We start from the raw sequence: 17,432 nt of genomic DNA, 5'->3' as shown, positions 1-17,432 counted from the left end.
ATGAATGGACACATCATGAAAAAGTTTCTGAGAATGCTTCTGCCTAGTTTTTATGTGAAGATGTTAACTTTTCCAGCATGGGCCTCAAAGCACTCCAAATATCCGCTTGGAGAATGTACAAGAAGAGTGTTTCAAAAGTGTTCTATCAAAAGGAAGGTTTAACTGTGTGAGTTGAATGCACTCATCAGAATGAAGTTTCTGAGAATGCTTTTGTGTGGTTTTCATCTGAATATATTTCTTTTTCCAAAGGAGGTCGCAATCGCACCAAATATCTACTTGCCGTTTCCACAAAAAGAGTGTTACAGAACTGCTCTATGAAAAGGATTGTTCAACTCTGTGAGTTGAATGCACACGTCCCAAAGCAGTATATGGGAATGCTGCTTTCTAGTTTTTATGTGAAGATATTTGCTTTTTCAGCATAGGACTCAAAGCGCTAAAAATATCCACTTACAGATACTTCAAAAAGAGTGTTTCAAAACTGCAGTATCAAAAGGAAGGTTCAACTCTGGAAGTTGAATGCACACATTATCAGTTTCTGATAATGTTTCTGTGCGGTTTGTAAGTGAAGACATTTTCTTTTCCAAGATAGGCCTCACAGCACACCAAGTACCCACTTACAGATTCTACAGTAAGTGTGTTTCAAAACTGCTCTATCAAAAGGAAGATTCAACTCTGAGTTGAATGCACTCATCAACAAGAAATTTCTGAGAATGCTTCTGTCTAATTTTTATGTAATGATATTTCGTTTCCCAGGATAGGCCTCAAAGAGCTCCAAATATCCAATTGCATATTCTTCAAAAAGAGTGTTTCAAAACTGCTCTATGAAAAGGAAGTTTCAAGCCTGTGAGTTGAATGCACTCATCTCAAAATTTTTTGACAATGCTTCTGTCTAGTTTTTATGAGAAGATATTTTCTTTTCGAGCATAGGCCTCAAAGCGCTTCAAATATCCACTGGCAGATTCTACCAAAAGAGTGTTTGAAAACTTCTCTATCAAAAGGAAGGTTCAAGTCTGTAAGTTGAAAGTACACATGAAAAAGAAGTTTCTTCGAATGCTGCATTCTAGTTTTTATGTGAAGTTATTTCCCTTTCCAGCATAGGTCTCACAGCGCCCCAAATATCCACTTGCAGATTCTATAAAAACTGTGTTTCCAAACAGCTCTATGAAAAGGATGGTTTAACTCTGCGAGTTGAATGCACACATCAGGAAGAAGTTTCTGAGAACGCTTCTGTCTAGTTTTTATGTGAAAATATTTCCTTTTCCAACATAGGCCTCAAAGCGCTCCAAATAAACAGTTGCGGATTCTACAAAAGGAGTGTTTCCAAACTGTTCTATGAAAAGGAACGCTCAAGTCTGTGAGTTGAATGCACTCATCACACAGAAGTTTCTGGGAATGCTTCTGTCTAGTTTCTAGGTGAAGATATTTCATTTCCCAGCATAGGCCTCAAAACGCTCCAAATATCCACCTGCAGATTCTACAAAAAGAGTGTTTCAAACCTGCTCTATCAAAAGGAAGGTTGAACTTTGTGAGTTGAATGCACAAAGCACAGGGAACGTTCTGAGAATTCTTCTGACTAGTTTCTATTTGAAGATATTTCCTTTTCCCTTGTAGGCCCCAAATCAATCCATATATCCACTTGGAGATTCTACTAAAAGAGTATCTCAAAACTGACCTATCAAAAGGAATGTTCGAGTCTGTGAGTCCAATGCACAAAACACAAAGAAGTTTCTGAGAATGCTTCTGTCTAGTTTTTATGTGAAGATATTTCCTTTTCCAGCATAGACAACAAAGCGCTCCAAATATCCCCTTGCGGATTCTACAAAAAGAATGTCCCCAAACTGTTCTATCTACAGGAAGGCTCCACTCTGTGACTTGCATGCACTCATCACAAAGAAATTCTTGAGAATGTTCTTTCTAGATTTTATTTTATGATATTTCCTTTTCCATCATAATCTTCAAAGCTCTCCCAATATCCACTTGCAGATTCTACAAAAAGAGTGTTTCAAAACTGCTCTATCAAAGGCAAGGTTCAACTCTGTGAGTTCAAAGCAAACATAATGAAGAAGTTTCTGGGAATGCTTCTGTCTAGTTTTTATGTGAATATATTTCATTTCCCAGCCTATGCCACAAAACGTTCCAAACGTCCACTTGCAGATTCTACAGAAAGAGTGTTTGAAAACTGCTCTTTCAAAAGAAAGGTTCAAGTCTGCGTGTTGAATGCACTCGTCAGAAAGAAGTTTCTGAGAATTCTTCTGTCTAGTTTTTATGTGAAGATATTTCCTTTTCCAGCATAGGCCGCAAATCGCTCCAGATAACCACTTGCAGATTCTAGAAAAAGAATGTTTCAAAACTGTGCTATCAATAGGAAGTTTCCACTCTGTGAGTTGAATCCATAAATCACAGGAAAGTTTCTGAGAATGCTTCAGTCTAGTTTTTATGTGAACATATTTCCTTTTCCAGTGTTGGCCTGTTAGCACTGCATATATCCCTTGCAAATTCTACTAAAAGAGTGTTTCAACACTGCCATATGAAAAGGAAGGTTCAACTTTGTGAGTTCAATGCGCACATCACAAAGAAATTTCTGAGAATGCTTCCGTCTAGTTCTTATGTGAAGATATTTACTTTACAAACATAGGCCTAAAAGCGTTCCAATATCGACTTACAGATTCTACAAATAGAGTGTTTCAAAACTGTTCTACCAAGAACAAGGTTCCACTCTGTGAGTTGAATGCACTCATCACAAAGAAGTTTCTGGGAATGCTTCTGTCTAGTTTTTATGTGAAGGTGTTTCATTTTCCACCATAGGCCCCAAAGCGCTCCAAATATCCACTTGCAGATACTACAAACAGTTTGTGTAAAACTGCGCAATGAAAAGGGAGGTTCAACTCTGTGAGTTGAATGCACACATCATGAAGAAGTATCTTAGAATGCTTCTGTCTGGTTTTTAGGAGAAGATATTTCATTTTCCAGCAAAGGCCTCAAAGAGCTCCATATATCCACTTGCAGATTCTACTAAAAGCGTGTTTCAAAATTGCTCTTTCAAAAAGAAGGCTCAAGCCTGTCAGTTGAATGCACTCATCACAAGGAAGTTTTTGAGAATTCTTCCACCTAGTTTTTATGTGAAGGTATTTCCTTTCCCAGCATAATCCTCAAAGCACTCCAAATATCCACTTGCAGATTTTACAAAAGCGTGTTTAAAACTGCTCTATGAAAAGGAAATTTCAACTATGTTATTTGAATGCACACACCACGAAGGAGTTTCTGAGAATGCTTCTGTCTAGATTTTACGTGAAGATATTTCATTTCCCAGAATACGCTTCAAAGCGCTCCAAATATCCACTTGCAGATTCTACAAAAAGTGTGTTTCACAAGTGCTCTTTCAAAAGGAAGTTTCAGGCCTGTGAGTTGAATGCACAAAGCACAGGGAACCTTCTGAGAATTATTCCGTCTAGTGTATATGGGAAGATATTTCCTTTTCCATTGCAGGCCTCAAATTACCCCATATATCCACTTGCAGATTCTACTAAAAGAGTGTTTCAAAGCTGCCCTATGAAAAGGAAGGTTCAACTCTGTAAGTTCAATGCACACATCACAAAGAAGATTTTGAGAATTCTTCTGTTTAATTTTTATATGAAGATATTTCCTTTTCCGGGCTAGTCCTCAAAGCGCTCCAAATATCCTCTTTGAGAATCTACACAAACAGTGTTTGAAGAATGCGCTCTCAAAAGGAAGGTTCAACTCCATGAGTTGAATGCCTAAAGAACCGGGAAGTTTATGAGAATGCTTCTGTCTAGTTTTTATGTGAAGATATTTCCTTTTCCAAAGTATGTTTCATAGCACTCCAAATATCCACTTACAGATTCTACTGAAAGACTCTTTCAAAACTGCTGCATCAAAAAGAAGGTTCAATACTGTGAGTTGAATGTGCACATCACAATGAAGTTTCTGAAAATGATTCTGTATTGTTTTTATATGAAGATATTTAATTTTCCAGCATAGGCCTCATAGCCCTCCAAATATCCCACAGCAGATTCTACAAAAAGAGTGCTTCCAAACTGTTCTATCAAAAGGAAGGTTCAAGTCTGTGAGTTGAATGCACTCATCACAAAGTAGTTTCTGAGAATGCTTCTGTGTAGTTTTTATGTGATGATATTTCCTTTTCCACCTTAGGCCTCAAAGCGCTCCAAATATACACTCTCAGATTCTACAAAAAGAGTGTTTCAATACTGCTCTATCAAAAGGAATGTTCAACTCTGTGAGTTGATTGCACGTTTCACAAAAAGTTTCTGAGAATGCTTGTGTCTGGTTTTTATGGGAAGATAATTCCTTTTACAGCATTGGCCTCAAAGCGCTGCAAATATCCCCTTGCAGATTCTACTAAAAGAGTGTTTCAAAACTGCTCAATGAAAAGGAAGATTCAACTCTCTTAGTTGAATGCACACATCACCAAGATGTTCCTGAGAATGCTTCTGTCTATTTTCTATTGGAAGATATTTCATTTCCCAACATAGACCTCAAAGCCCGCCAAATATCCACTTGAACATTCTACAAAAAGAGTTTTTCAAAACTGCTCTATCAAAAGGAGGGTTGAACTCTGTATTGAATGCAGGAGGCATAGGAAGCTTTCTGAGAATGCTTCTGTCTAGTTTTTATGTGAAGATATTTCCTTTTCCAGCCTAGGCCTCAATGCGCTCCAAATATCTGCTTCGAGAACCTACAAAAAGAGTGTTTCAAAACTGTTATATCAATAGGAAGGTTCAAGTGTGTGAGTTGAATGTACTCATCACAAAGAAGTTTCTGAGAATGCTTCTGTCTAGTTTTTACGTGAAGATATTTCCTTTTCCCGCATAAGCCCCAAAGCGCTCCAAATATCCACTTACATATTCTACAAAAAGAGTGTTTCCAAACCGTTCTATCCAAATGAAGTCTCCACTCTGTGAGTTGAATGCACACATCCGAAAGAAGTTTCTGAGAATGCTTCTGTCTACTTTTTATATGAAGATGTTTGCTTTTCCAGTGTTGGCCTCTTAGCACTCCAGATATCCACTTGGAGATTCAACTAAAAGAGTGTTTCAAAACTGCTCTGTGAAAAGGAAGGTTCAACTGTTTGAGATGAATGGACACATCATGAAAAAGTTTCTGAGAATGCTTCTGCCTAGTTTTTATGTGAAGATGTTAACTTTTCCAGCATGGGCCTCAAAGCACTCCAAATATCCGCTTGGAGAATGTACAAGAAGAGTGTTTCAAAAGTGTTCTATCAAAAGGAAGGTTTAACTGTGTGAGTTGAATGCACTCATCAGAATGAAGTTTCTGAGAATGCTTTTGTGTGGTTTTCATCTGAATATATTTCTTTTTCCAAAGGAGGTCGCAATCGCACCAAATATCTACTTGCCGTTTCCACAAAAAGAGTGTTACAGAACTGCTCTATGAAAAGGATTGTTCAACTCTGTGAGTTGAATGCACACGTCCCAAAGCAGTATATGGGAATGCTGCTTTCTAGTTTTTATGTGAAGATATTTGCTTTTTCAGCATAGGACTCAAAGCGCTAAAAATATCCACTTACAGATACTTCAAAAAGAGTGTTTCAAAACTGCAGTATCAAAAGGAAGGTTCAACTCTGGAAGTTGAATGCACACATTATCAGTTTCTGATAATGTTTCTGTGCGGTTTGTAAGTGAAGACATTTTCTTTTCCAAGATAGGCCTCACAGCACACCAAGTACCCACTTACAGATTCTACAGTAAGTGTGTTTCAAAACTGCTCTATCAAAAGGAAGATTCAACTCTGAGTTGAATGCACTCATCAACAAGAAATTTCTGAGAATGCTTCTGTCTAATTTTTATGTAATGATATTTCGTTTCCCAGGATAGGCCTCAAAGAGCTCCAAATATCCAATTGCATATTCTTCAAAAAGAGTGTTTCAAAACTGCTCTATGAAAAGGAAGTTTCAAGCCTGTGAGTTGAATGCACTCATCTCAAAATTTTTTGACAATGCTTCTGTCTAGTTTTTATGAGAAGATATTTTCTTTTCGAGCATAGGCCTCAAAGCGCTTCAAATATCCACTGGCAGATTCTACCAAAAGAGTGTTTGAAAACTTCTCTATCAAAAGGAAGGTTCAAGTCTGTAAGTTGAAAGTACACATGAAAAAGAAGTTTCTTCGAATGCTGCATTCTAGTTTTTATGTGAAGTTATTTCCCTTTCCAGCATAGGTCTCACAGCGCCCCAAATATCCACTTGCAGATTCTATAAAAACTGTGTTTCCAAACAGCTCTATGAAAAGGATGGTTTAACTCTGCGAGTTGAATGCACACATCAGGAAGAAGTTTCTGAGAACGCTTCTGTCTAGTTTTTATGTGAAAATATTTCCTTTTCCAACATAGGCCTCAAAGCGCTCCAAATAAACAGTTGCGGATTCTACAAAAGGAGTGTTTCCAAACTGTTCTATGAAAAGGAACGCTCAAGTCTGTGAGTTGAATGCACTCATCACACAGAAGTTTCTGGGAATGCTTCTGTCTAGTTTCTAGGTGAAGATATTTCATTTCCCAGCATAGGCCTCAAAACGCTCCAAATATCCACCTGCAGATTCTACAAAAAGAGTGTTTCAAACCTGCTCTATCAAAAGGAAGGTTGAACTTTGTGAGTTGAATGCACAAAGCACAGGGAACGTTCTGAGAATTCTTCTGACTAGTTTCTATTTGAAGATATTTCCTTTTCCCTTGTAGGCCCCAAATCAATCCATATATCCACTTGGAGATTCTACTAAAAGAGTATCTCAAAACTGACCTATCAAAAGGAATGTTCGAGTCTGTGAGTCCAATGCACAAAACACAAAGAAGTTTCTGAGAATGCTTCTGTCTAGTTTTTATGTGAAGATATTTCCTTTTCCAGCATAGACAACAAAGCGCTCCAAATATCCCCTTGCGGATTCTACAAAAAGAATGTCCCCAAACTGTTCTATCTACAGGAAGGCTCCACTCTGTGACTTGCATGCACTCATCACAAAGAAATTCTTGAGAATGTTCTTTCTAGATTTTATTTTATGATATTTCCTTTTCCATCATAATCTTCAAAGCTCTCCCAATATCCACTTGCAGATTCTACAAAAAGAGTGTTTCAAAACTGCTCTATCAAAGGCAAGGTTCAACTCTGTGAGTTCAAAGCAAACATAATGAAGAAGCTTCTGGGAATGCTTCTGTCTAGTTTTTATGTGAATATATTTCATTTCCCAGCCTATGCCACAAAACGTTCCAAACGTCCACTTGCAGATTCTACAGAAAGAGTGTTTGAAAACTGCTCTTTCAAAAGAAAGGTTCAAGTCTGCGTGTTGAATGCACTCGTCAAAAAGAAGTTTCTGAGAATTCTTCTGTCTAGTTTTTATGTGAAGATATTTCCTTTTCCAGCATAGGTTGCAAATCGCTCCAGATAACCACTTGCAGATTCTAGAAAAAGAATGTTTCAAAACTGTGCTATCAATAGGAAGTTTCCACTCTGTGAGTTGAATCCATAAATCACAGGAAAGTTTCTGAGAATGCTTCAGTCTAGTTTTTATGTGAACATATTTCCTTTTCCAGTGTTGGCCTGTTAGCACTGCATATATCCCTTGCAAATTCTACTAAAAGAGTGTTTCAACACTGCCATATGAAAGGGAAGGTTCAACTTTGTGAGTTCAATGCGCACATCACAAAGAAATTTCTGAGAATGCTTCTGTCTAGTTCTTATGTGAAGATATTTACTTTACAAACATAGGCCTAAAAGCGTTCCAAATATCGACTTACAGATTCTACAAAAAGAGTGTTTCAAAACTGTTCTACCAAGAACAAGGTTCCACTCTGTGAGTTGAATGCACTCGTCACAAAGAAGTTTCTGGGAATGCTTCTGTCTAGTTTTTATGTGAAGGTGTTTCATTTTCCACCATAGGCCACAAAGCGCTCCAAATATCCACTTGCAGATACTACAAAAAGTTTGTTTAAAACTGCGCAATGAAAAGGGAGGTTCAACTCTGTGAGTTGAATGCACACATCATGAAGAAGTATCTTAGAATGCTTCTGTCTGGTTTTTAGGGGAAGATATTTCATTTTCCAGCAAGGGCCTCAAAGAGCTCCATATATCCACTTGCAGATTCTACTAAAAGCGTGTTTCAAAATTCCTCTTTCAAAAAGAAGGTTCAAGCCTGTCAGTTGAATGCACTCATCACAAGGAAGTTTTTGAGAATTCTTCCACCTAGTTTTTATGTGAAGGTATTTCCTTTCCCAGCATAATCCTCAAAGCACTCCAAATATCCACTTGCAGATTTTACAAAAGCGTGTTTAAAACTGCTCTATGAAAAGGAAATTTCAACTATGTTATTTGAATGCACACACCACGAAGAAGTTTCTGAGAATGCTTCTGTCTAGATTTTACGTGAAGATATTTCATTTCCCAGAATAGGCTTCAAAGCGCTCCAAATATCCACTTGCAGATTCTACAAAAAGTGTGTTTCACAAGTGCTCTTTCAAAAGGAAGTTTCAGGCCTGTGAGTTCAATGCACAAAGCACAGGGAACCTTCTGAGAATTATTCCGTCTAGTGTATATGTGAAGATATTTCCTTTTCCATTGCAGGCCTCAAATTACCCCATATATCCACTTGCAGATTCTACTAAAAGAGTGTTTCAAAGCTGCCCTATGAAAAGGAAGGTTCAACTCTGTAAGTTCAATGCACACATCACAAAGAAGATTTTGAGAATTCTTCTGTTTAATTTTTATATGAAGATATTTCCTTTTCCGGGCTAGTCCTCAAAGCGCTCCAAATATCCTCTTTGAGAATCTACACAAACAGTGTTTGAAGAATGCGCTCTCAAAAGGAAGGTTCAACTCCATGAGTTGAATGCCTAAAGAACCGGGAAGTTTATGAGAATGCTTCTGTCTAGTTTTTATGTGAAGATATTTCCTTTTCCAAAGTATGTTTCATAGCACTCCAAATATCCACTTACAGATTCTACTGAAAGACTCTTTCAAAACTGCTGCATCAAAAAGAAGGTTCAATACTGTGAGTTGAATGTGCACATCACAATGAAGTTTCTGAAAATGATTCTGTATTGTTTTTATATGAAGATATTTAATTTTCCAGCATAGGCCTCATAGCCCTCCAAATATCCCACAGCAGATTCTACAAAAAGAGTGCTTCCAAACTGTTCTATCAAAAGGAAGGTTCAAGTCTGTGAGTTGAATGCACTCATCACAAAGTAGTTTCTGAGAATGCTTCTGTGTAGTTTTTATGTGATGATATTTCCTTTTCCACCTTAGGCCTCAAAGCGCTCCAAATATACACTCTCAGATTCTACAAAAAGAGTGTTTCAATACTGCTCTATCAAAAGGAATGTTCAACTCTGTGAGTTGATTGCACGTTTCACAAAAAGTTTCTGAGAATGCTTGTGTCTGGTTTTTATGGGAAGATAATTCCTTTTACAGCATTGGCCTCAAAGCGCTGCAAATATCCCCTTGCAGATTCTACTAAAAGAGTGTTTCAAAACTGCTCAATGAAAAGGAAGATTCAACTCTCTTAGTTGAATGCACACATCACCAAGATGTTCCTGAGAATGCTTCTGTCTATTTTCTATTGGAAGATATTTCATTTCCCAACATAGACCTCAAAGCCCTCCAAGTATCCACTTGAACATTCTACAAAAAGAGTTTTTCAAAACTGCTCTATCAAAAGGAGGGTTGAACTCTGTATTGAATGCAGGAGGCATAGGAAGCTTTCTGAGAATGCTTCTGTCTAGTTTTTATGTGAAGATATTTCCTTTTCCAGCCTAGGCCTCAATGCGCTCCAAATATCTGCTTCGAGAACCTACAAAAAGAGTGTTTCAAAACTGTTATATCAATAGGAAGGTTCAAGTGTGTGAGTTGAATGTACTCATCACAAAGAAGTTTCTGAGAATGCTTCTGTCTAGTTTTTACATGAAGATATTTCCTTTTCCCGCATAAGCCCCAAAGCGCTCCAAATATCCACTTACATATTCTACAAAAAGAGTGTTTCAAAACCGTTCTATCCAAATGAAGTCTCCACTCTGTGAGTTGAATGCACACATCCGAAAGAAGTTTCTGAGAATGCTTCTGTCTACTTTTTATATGAAGATGTTTGCTTTTCCAGTGTTGGCCTCTTAGCACTCCAGATATCCACTTGGAGATTCTACTAAAAGAGTGTTTCAAAACTGCTCTGTGAAAAGGAAGGTTCAACTGCTTGAGATGAATGGGCACATCATGAAAAAGTTTCTGAGAATGCTTCTGCCTAGTTTTTATGTGAAGATGTTAACTTTTCCAGCATGGGCCTCAAAGCACTCCAAATATCCGCTTGGAGAATGTACAAAAAGAGTGTTTCAAAAGTGTTCTATCAAAAGGAAGGTTTAACTGTGTGAGTTGAATGCACTCATCAGAATGAAGTTTCTGAGAATGCTTTTGTGTGGTTTTCATCTGAATATATTTCTTTTTCCAAAGGAGGTCGCAATCGCACCAAATATCTACTTGCCGTTTCCACAAAAAGAGTGTTACAGAACTGCTCTATGAAAAGGATTGTTCAACTCTGTGAGTTGAATGCACACGTCCCAAAGCAGTATATGGGAATGCTGCTTTCTAGTTTTTATGTGAAGATATTTGCTTTTTCAGCATAGGACACAAAGCGCTAAAAATATCCACTTACAGATACTTCAAAAAGAGTGTTTCAAAACTGCAGTATCAAAAGGAAGGTTCAACTCTGGAAGTTGAATGCACACATTACCAGTTTCTGATAATGTTTCTGTGCGGTTTGTAAGTGAAGACATTTTCTTTTCCAGGATAGGCCTCACAGCACACCAAGTATCCACTTACAGATTCTACAGTAAGTGTGTTTCAAAACTGCTCTATCAAAAGGAAGATTCAACTCTGAGTTGAATGCACTCATCAACAAGAAATTTCTGAGAATGCTTCTGTCTAATTTTTATGTAATGATATTTCGTTTCCCAGGATAGGCCTCAAAGAGCTCCAAATATCCAATTGCATATTCTTCAAAAAGAGTGTTTCAAAACTGCTCTATGAAAAGGAAGTTTCAAGCCTGTGAGTTGAATGCACTCATCTCAAAATTTTTTGACAATGCTTCTGTCTAGTTTTTATGAGAAGATATTTTCTTTTCGAGCATAGGCCTCAAAGCGCTTCAAATATCCACTGGCAGATTCTACCAAAAGAGTGTTTGAAAACTTCTCTATCAAAAGGAAGGTTCAAGTCTGTAAGTTGAAAGTACACATGAAAAAGAAGTTTCTTCGAATGCTGCATTCTAGTTTTTATGTGAAGTTATTTCCCTTTCCAGCATAGGTCTCACAGCGCCCCAAATATCCACTTGCAGATTCTATAAAAACTGTGTTTCCAAACAGCTCTATGAAAAGGATGGTTTAACTCTGCGAGTTGAATGCACACATCAGGAAGAAGTTTCTGAGAACGCTTCTGTCTAGTTTTTATGTGAAAATATTTCCTTTTCCAACATAGGCCTCAAAGCGCTCCAAATAAACAGTTGCGGATTCTACAAAAGGAGTGTTTCCAAACTGTTCTATGAAAAGGAACGCTCAAGTCTGTGAGTTGAATGCACTCATCACACAGAAGTTTCTGGGAATGCTTCTGTCTAGTTTCTAGGTGAAGATATTTCATTTCCCAGCATAGGCCTCAAAACGCTCCAAATATCCACCTGCAGATTCTACAAAAAGAGTGTTTCAAACCTGCTCTATCAAAAGGAAGGTTGAACTTTGTGAGTTGAATGCACAAAGCACAGGGAACGTTCTGAGAATTCTTCTGACTAGTTTCTATTTGAAGATATTTCCTTTTCCCTTGTAGGCCCCAAATCAATCCATATATCCACTTGGAGATTCTACTAAAAGAGTATCTCAAAACTGACCTATCAAAAGGAATGTTCGAGTCTGTGAGTCCAATGCACAAAACACAAAGAAGTTTCTGAGAATGCTTCTGTCTAGTTTTTATGTGAAGATATTTCCTTTTCCAGCATAGACAACAAAGCGCTCCAAATATCCCCTTGCGGATTCTACAAAAAGAATGTCCCCAAACTGTTCTATCTACAGGAAGGCTCCACTCTGTGACTTGCATGCACTCATCACAAAGAAATTCTTGAGAATGTTCTTTCTAGATTTTATTTTATGATATTTCCTTTTCCATCATAATCTTCAAAGCTCTCCCAATATCCACTTGCAGATTCTACAAAAAGAGTGTTTCAAAACTGCTCTATCAAAGGCAAGGTTCAACTCTGTGAGTTCAAAGCAAACATAATGAAGAAGCTTCTGGGAATGCTTCTGTCTAGTTTTTATGTGAATATATTTCATTTCCCAGCCTATGCCACAAAACGTTCCAAACGTCCACTTGCAGATTCTACAGAAAGAGTGTTTGAAAACTGCTCTTTCAAAAGAAAGGTTCAAGTCTGCGTGTTGAATGCACTCGTCAAAAAGAAGTTTCTGAGAATTCTTCTGTCTAGTTTTTATGTGAAGATATTTCCTTTTCCAGCATAGGTTGCAAATCGCTCCAGATAACCACTTGCAGATTCTAGAAAAAGAATGTTTCAAAACTGTGCTATCAATAGGAAGTTTCCACTCTGTGAGTTGAATCCATAAATCACAGGAAAGTTTCTGAGAATGCTTCAGTCTAGTTTTTATGTGAACATATTTCCTTTTCCAGTGTTGGCCTGTTAGCACTGCATATATCCCTTGCAAATTCTACTAAAAGAGTGTTTCAACACTGCCATATGAAAGGGAAGGTTCAACTTTGTGAGTTCAATGCGCACATCACAAAGAAATTTCTGAGAATGCTTCTGTCTAGTTCTTATGTGAAGATATTTACTTTACAAACATAGGCCTAAAAGCGTTCCAAATATCGACTTACAGATTCTACAAAAAGAGTGTTTCAAAACTGTTCTACCAAGAACAAGGTTCCACTCTGTGAGTTGAATGCACTCGTCACAAAGAAGTTTCTGGGAATGCTTCTGTCTAGTTTTTATGTGAAGGTGTTTCATTTTCCACCATAGGCCACAAAGCGCTCCAAATATCCACTTGCAGATACTACAAAAAGTTTGTTTAAAACTGCGCAATGAAAAGGGAGGTTCAACTCTGTGAGTTGAATGCACACATCATGAAGAAGTATCTTAGAATGCTTCTGTCTGGTTTTTAGGGGAAGATATTTCATTTTCCAGCAAGGGCCTCAAAGAGCTCCATATATCCACTTGCAGATTCTACTAAAAGCGTGTTTCAAAATTCCTCTTTCAAAAAGAAGGTTCAAGCCTGTCAGTTGAATGCACTCATCACAAGGAAGTTTTTGAGAATTCTTCCACCTAGTTTTTATGTGAAGGTATTTCCTTTCCCAGCATAATCCTCAAAGCACTCCAAATATCCACTTGCAGATTTTACAAAAGCGTGTTTAAAACTGCTCTATGAAAAGGAAATTTCAACTATGTTATTTGAATGCACACACCACGAAGAAGTTTCTGAGAATGCTTCTGTCTAGATTTTACGTGAAGATATTTCATTTCCCAGAATAGGCTTCAAAGCGCTCCAAATATCCACTTGCAGATTCTACAAAAAGTGTGTTTCACAAGTGCTCTTTCAAAAGGAAGTTTCAGGCCTGTGAGTTCAATGCACAAAGCACAGGGAACCTTCTGAGAATTATTCCGTCTAGTGTATATGTGAAGATATTTCCTTTTCCATTGCAGGCCTCAAATTACCCCATATATCCACTTGCAGATTCTACTAAAAGAGTGTTTCAAAGCTGCCCTATGAAAAGGAAGGTTCAACTCTGTAAGTTCAATGCACACATCACAAAGAAGATTTTGAGAATTCTTCTGTTTAATTTTTATATGAAGATATTTCCTTTTCCGGGCTAGTCCTCAAAGCGCTCCAAATATCCTCTTTGAGAATCTACACAAACAGTGTTTGAAGAATGCGCTCTCAAAAGGAAGGTTCAACTCCATGAGTTGAATGCCTAAAGAACCGGGAAGTTTATGAGAATGCTTCTGTCTAGTTTTTATGTGAAGATATTTCCTTTTCCAAAGTATGTTTCATAGCACTCCAAATATCCACTTACAGATTCTACTGAAAGACTCTTTCAAAACTGCTGCATCAAAAAGAAGGTTCAATACTGTGAGTTGAATGTGCACATCACAATGAAGTTTCTGAAAATGATTCTGTATTGTTTTTATATGAAGATATTTAATTTTCCAGCATAGGCCTCATAGCCCTCCAAATATCCCACAGCAGATTCTACAAAAAGAGTGCTTCCAAACTGTTCTATCAAAAGGAAGGTTCAAGTCTGTGAGTTGAATGCACTCATCACAAAGTAGTTTCTGAGAATGCTTCTGTGTAGTTTTTATGTGATGATATTTCCTTTTCCACCTTAGGCCTCAAAGCGCTCCAAATATACACTCTCAGATTCTACAAAAAGAGTGTTTCAATACTGCTCTATCAAAAGGAATGTTCAACTCTGTGAGTTGATTGCACGTTTCACAAAAAGTTTCTGAGAATGCTTGTGTCTGGTTTTTATGGGAAGATAATTCCTTTTACAGCATTGGCCTCAAAGCGCTGCAAATATCCCCTTGCAGATTCTACTAAAAGAGTGTTTCAAAACTGCTCAATGAAAAGGAAGATTCAACTCTCTTAGTTGAATGCACACATCACCAAGATGTTCCTGAGAATGCTTCTGTCTATTTTCTATTGGAAGATATTTCATTTCCCAACATAGACCTCAAAGCCCTCCAAGTATCCACTTGAACATTCTACAAAAAGAGTTTTTCAAAACTGCTCTATCAAAAGGAGGGTTGAACTCTGTATTGAATGCAGGAGGCATAGGAAGCTTTCTGAGAATGCTTCTGTCTAGTTTTTATGTGAAGATATTTCCTTTTCCAGCCTAGGCCTCAATGCGCTCCAAATATCTGCTTCGAGAACCTACAAAAAGAGTGTTTCAAAACTGTTATATCAATAGGAAGGTTCAAGTGTGTGAGTTGAATGTACTCATCACAAAGAAGTTTCTGAGAATGCTTCTGTCTAGTTTTTACATGAAGATATTTCCTTTTCCCGCATAAGCCCCAAAGCGCTCCAAATATCCACTTACATATTCTACAAAAAGAGTGTTTCAAAACCGTTCTATCCAAATGAAGTCTCCACTCTGTGAGTTGAATGCACACATCCGAAAGAAGTTTCTGAGAATGCTTCTGTCTACTTTTTATATGAAGATGTTTGCTTTTCCAGTGTTGGCCTCTTAGCACTCCAGATATCCACTTGGAGATTCTACTAAAAGAGTGTTTCAAAACTGCTCTGTGAAAAGGAAGGTTCAACTGCTTGAGATGAATGGGCACATCATGAAAAAGTTTCTGAGAATGCTTCTGCCTAGTTTTTATGTGAAGATGTTAACTTTTCCAGCATGGGCCTCAAAGCACTCCAAATATCCGCTTGGAGAATGTACAAAAAGAGTGTTTCAAAAGTGTTCTATCAAAAGGAAGGTTTAACTGTGTGAGTTGAATGCACTCATCAGAATGAAGTTTCTGAGAATGCTTTTGTGTGGTTTTCATCTGAATATATTTCTTTTTCCAAAGGAGGTCGCAATCGCACCAAATATCTACTTGCCGTTTCCACAAAAAGAGTGTTACAGAACTGCTCTATGAAAAGGATTGTTCAACTCTGTGAGTTGAATGCACACGTCCCAAAGCAGTATATGGGAATGCTGCTTTCTAGTTTTTATGTGAAGATATTTGCTTTTTCAGCATAGGACACAAAGCGCTAAAAATATCCACTTACAGATACTTCAAAAAGAGTGTTTCAAAACTGCAGTATCAAAAGGAAGGTTCAACTCTGGAAGTTGAATGCACACATTACCAGTTTCTGATAATGTTTCTGTGCGGTTTGTAAGTGAAGACATTTTCTTTTCCAGGATAGGCCTCACAGCACACCAAGTATCCACTTACAGATTCTACAGTAAGTGTGTTTCAAAACTGCTCTATCAAAAGGAAGATTCAACTCTGAGTTGAATGCACTCATCAACAAGAAATTTCTGAGAATGCTTCTGTCTAATTTTTATGTAATGATATTTCGTTTCCCAGGATAGGCCTCAAAGAGCTCCAAATATCCAATTGCATATTCTTCAAAAAGAGTGTTTCAAAACTGCTCTATGAAAAGGAAGTTTCAAGCCTGTGAGTTGAATGCACTCATCTCAAAATTTTTTGACAATGCTTCTGTCTAGTTTTTATGAGAAGATATTTTCTTTTCGAGCATAGGCCTCAAAGCGCTTCAAATATCCACTGGCAGATTCTACCAAAAGAGTGTTTGAAAACTTCTCTATCAAAAGGAAGGTTCAAGTCTGTAAGTTGAAAGTACACATGAAAAAGAAGTTTCTTCGAATGCTGCATTCTAGTTTTTATGTGAAGTTATTTCCCTTTCCAGCATAGGTCTCACAGCGCCCCAAATATCCACTTGCAGATTCTATAAAAACTGTGTTTCCAAACAGCTCTATGAAAAGGATGGTTTAACTCTGCGAGTTGAATGCACACATCAGGAAGAAGTTTCTGAGAACGCTTCTGTCTAGTTTTTATGTGAAAATATTTCCTTTTCCAACATAGGCCTCAAAGCGCTCCAAATAAACAGTTGCGGATTCTACAAAAGGAGTGTTTCCAAACTGTTCTATGAAAAGGAACGCTCAAGTCTGTGAGTTGAATGCACTCATCACACAGAAGTTTCTGGGAATGCTTCTGTCTAGTTTCTAGGTGAAGATATTTCATTTCCCAGCATAGGCCTCAAAACGCTCCAAATATCCACCTGCAGATTCTACAAAAAGAGTGTTTCAAACCTGCTCTATCAAAAGGAAGGTTGAACTTTGTGAGTTGAATGCACAAAGCACAGGGAACGTTCTGAGAATTCTTCTGACTAGTTTCTATTTGAAGATATTTCCTTTTCCCTTGTAGGCCCCAAATCAATCCATATATCCACTTGGAGATTCTACTAAAAGAGTATCTCAAAACTGACCTATCAAAAGGAATGTTCGAGTCTGTGAGTCCAATGCACAAAACACAAAGAAGTTTCTGAGAATGCTTCTGTCTAGTTTTTATGTGAAGATATTTCCTTTTCCAGCATAGACAACAAAGCGCTCCAAATATCCCCTTGCGGATTCTACAAAAAGAATGTCCCCAAACTGTTCTATCTACAGGAAGGCTCCACTCTGTGACTTGCATGCACTCATCACAAAGAAATTCTTGAGAATGTTCTTTCTAGATTTTATTTTATGATATTTCCTTTTCCATCATAATCTTCAAAGCTCTCCCAATATCCACTTGCAGATTCTACAAAAAGAGTGTTTCAAAACTGCTCTATCAAAGGCAAGGTTCAACTCTGTGAGTTCAAAGCAAACATAATGAAGAAGCTTCTGGGAATGCTTCTGTCTAGTTTTT

The sequence above is a fragment of the Pongo pygmaeus genome, chromosome 22 (assembly GCF_028885625.2).
Source record: "Pongo pygmaeus isolate AG05252 chromosome 22, NHGRI_mPonPyg2-v2.0_pri, whole genome shotgun sequence".
NCBI classification, from domain to species: domain Eukaryota; kingdom Metazoa; phylum Chordata; class Mammalia; order Primates; family Hominidae; genus Pongo; species Pongo pygmaeus.
Note: the sequence above shows the minus strand (reverse complement) of the source record.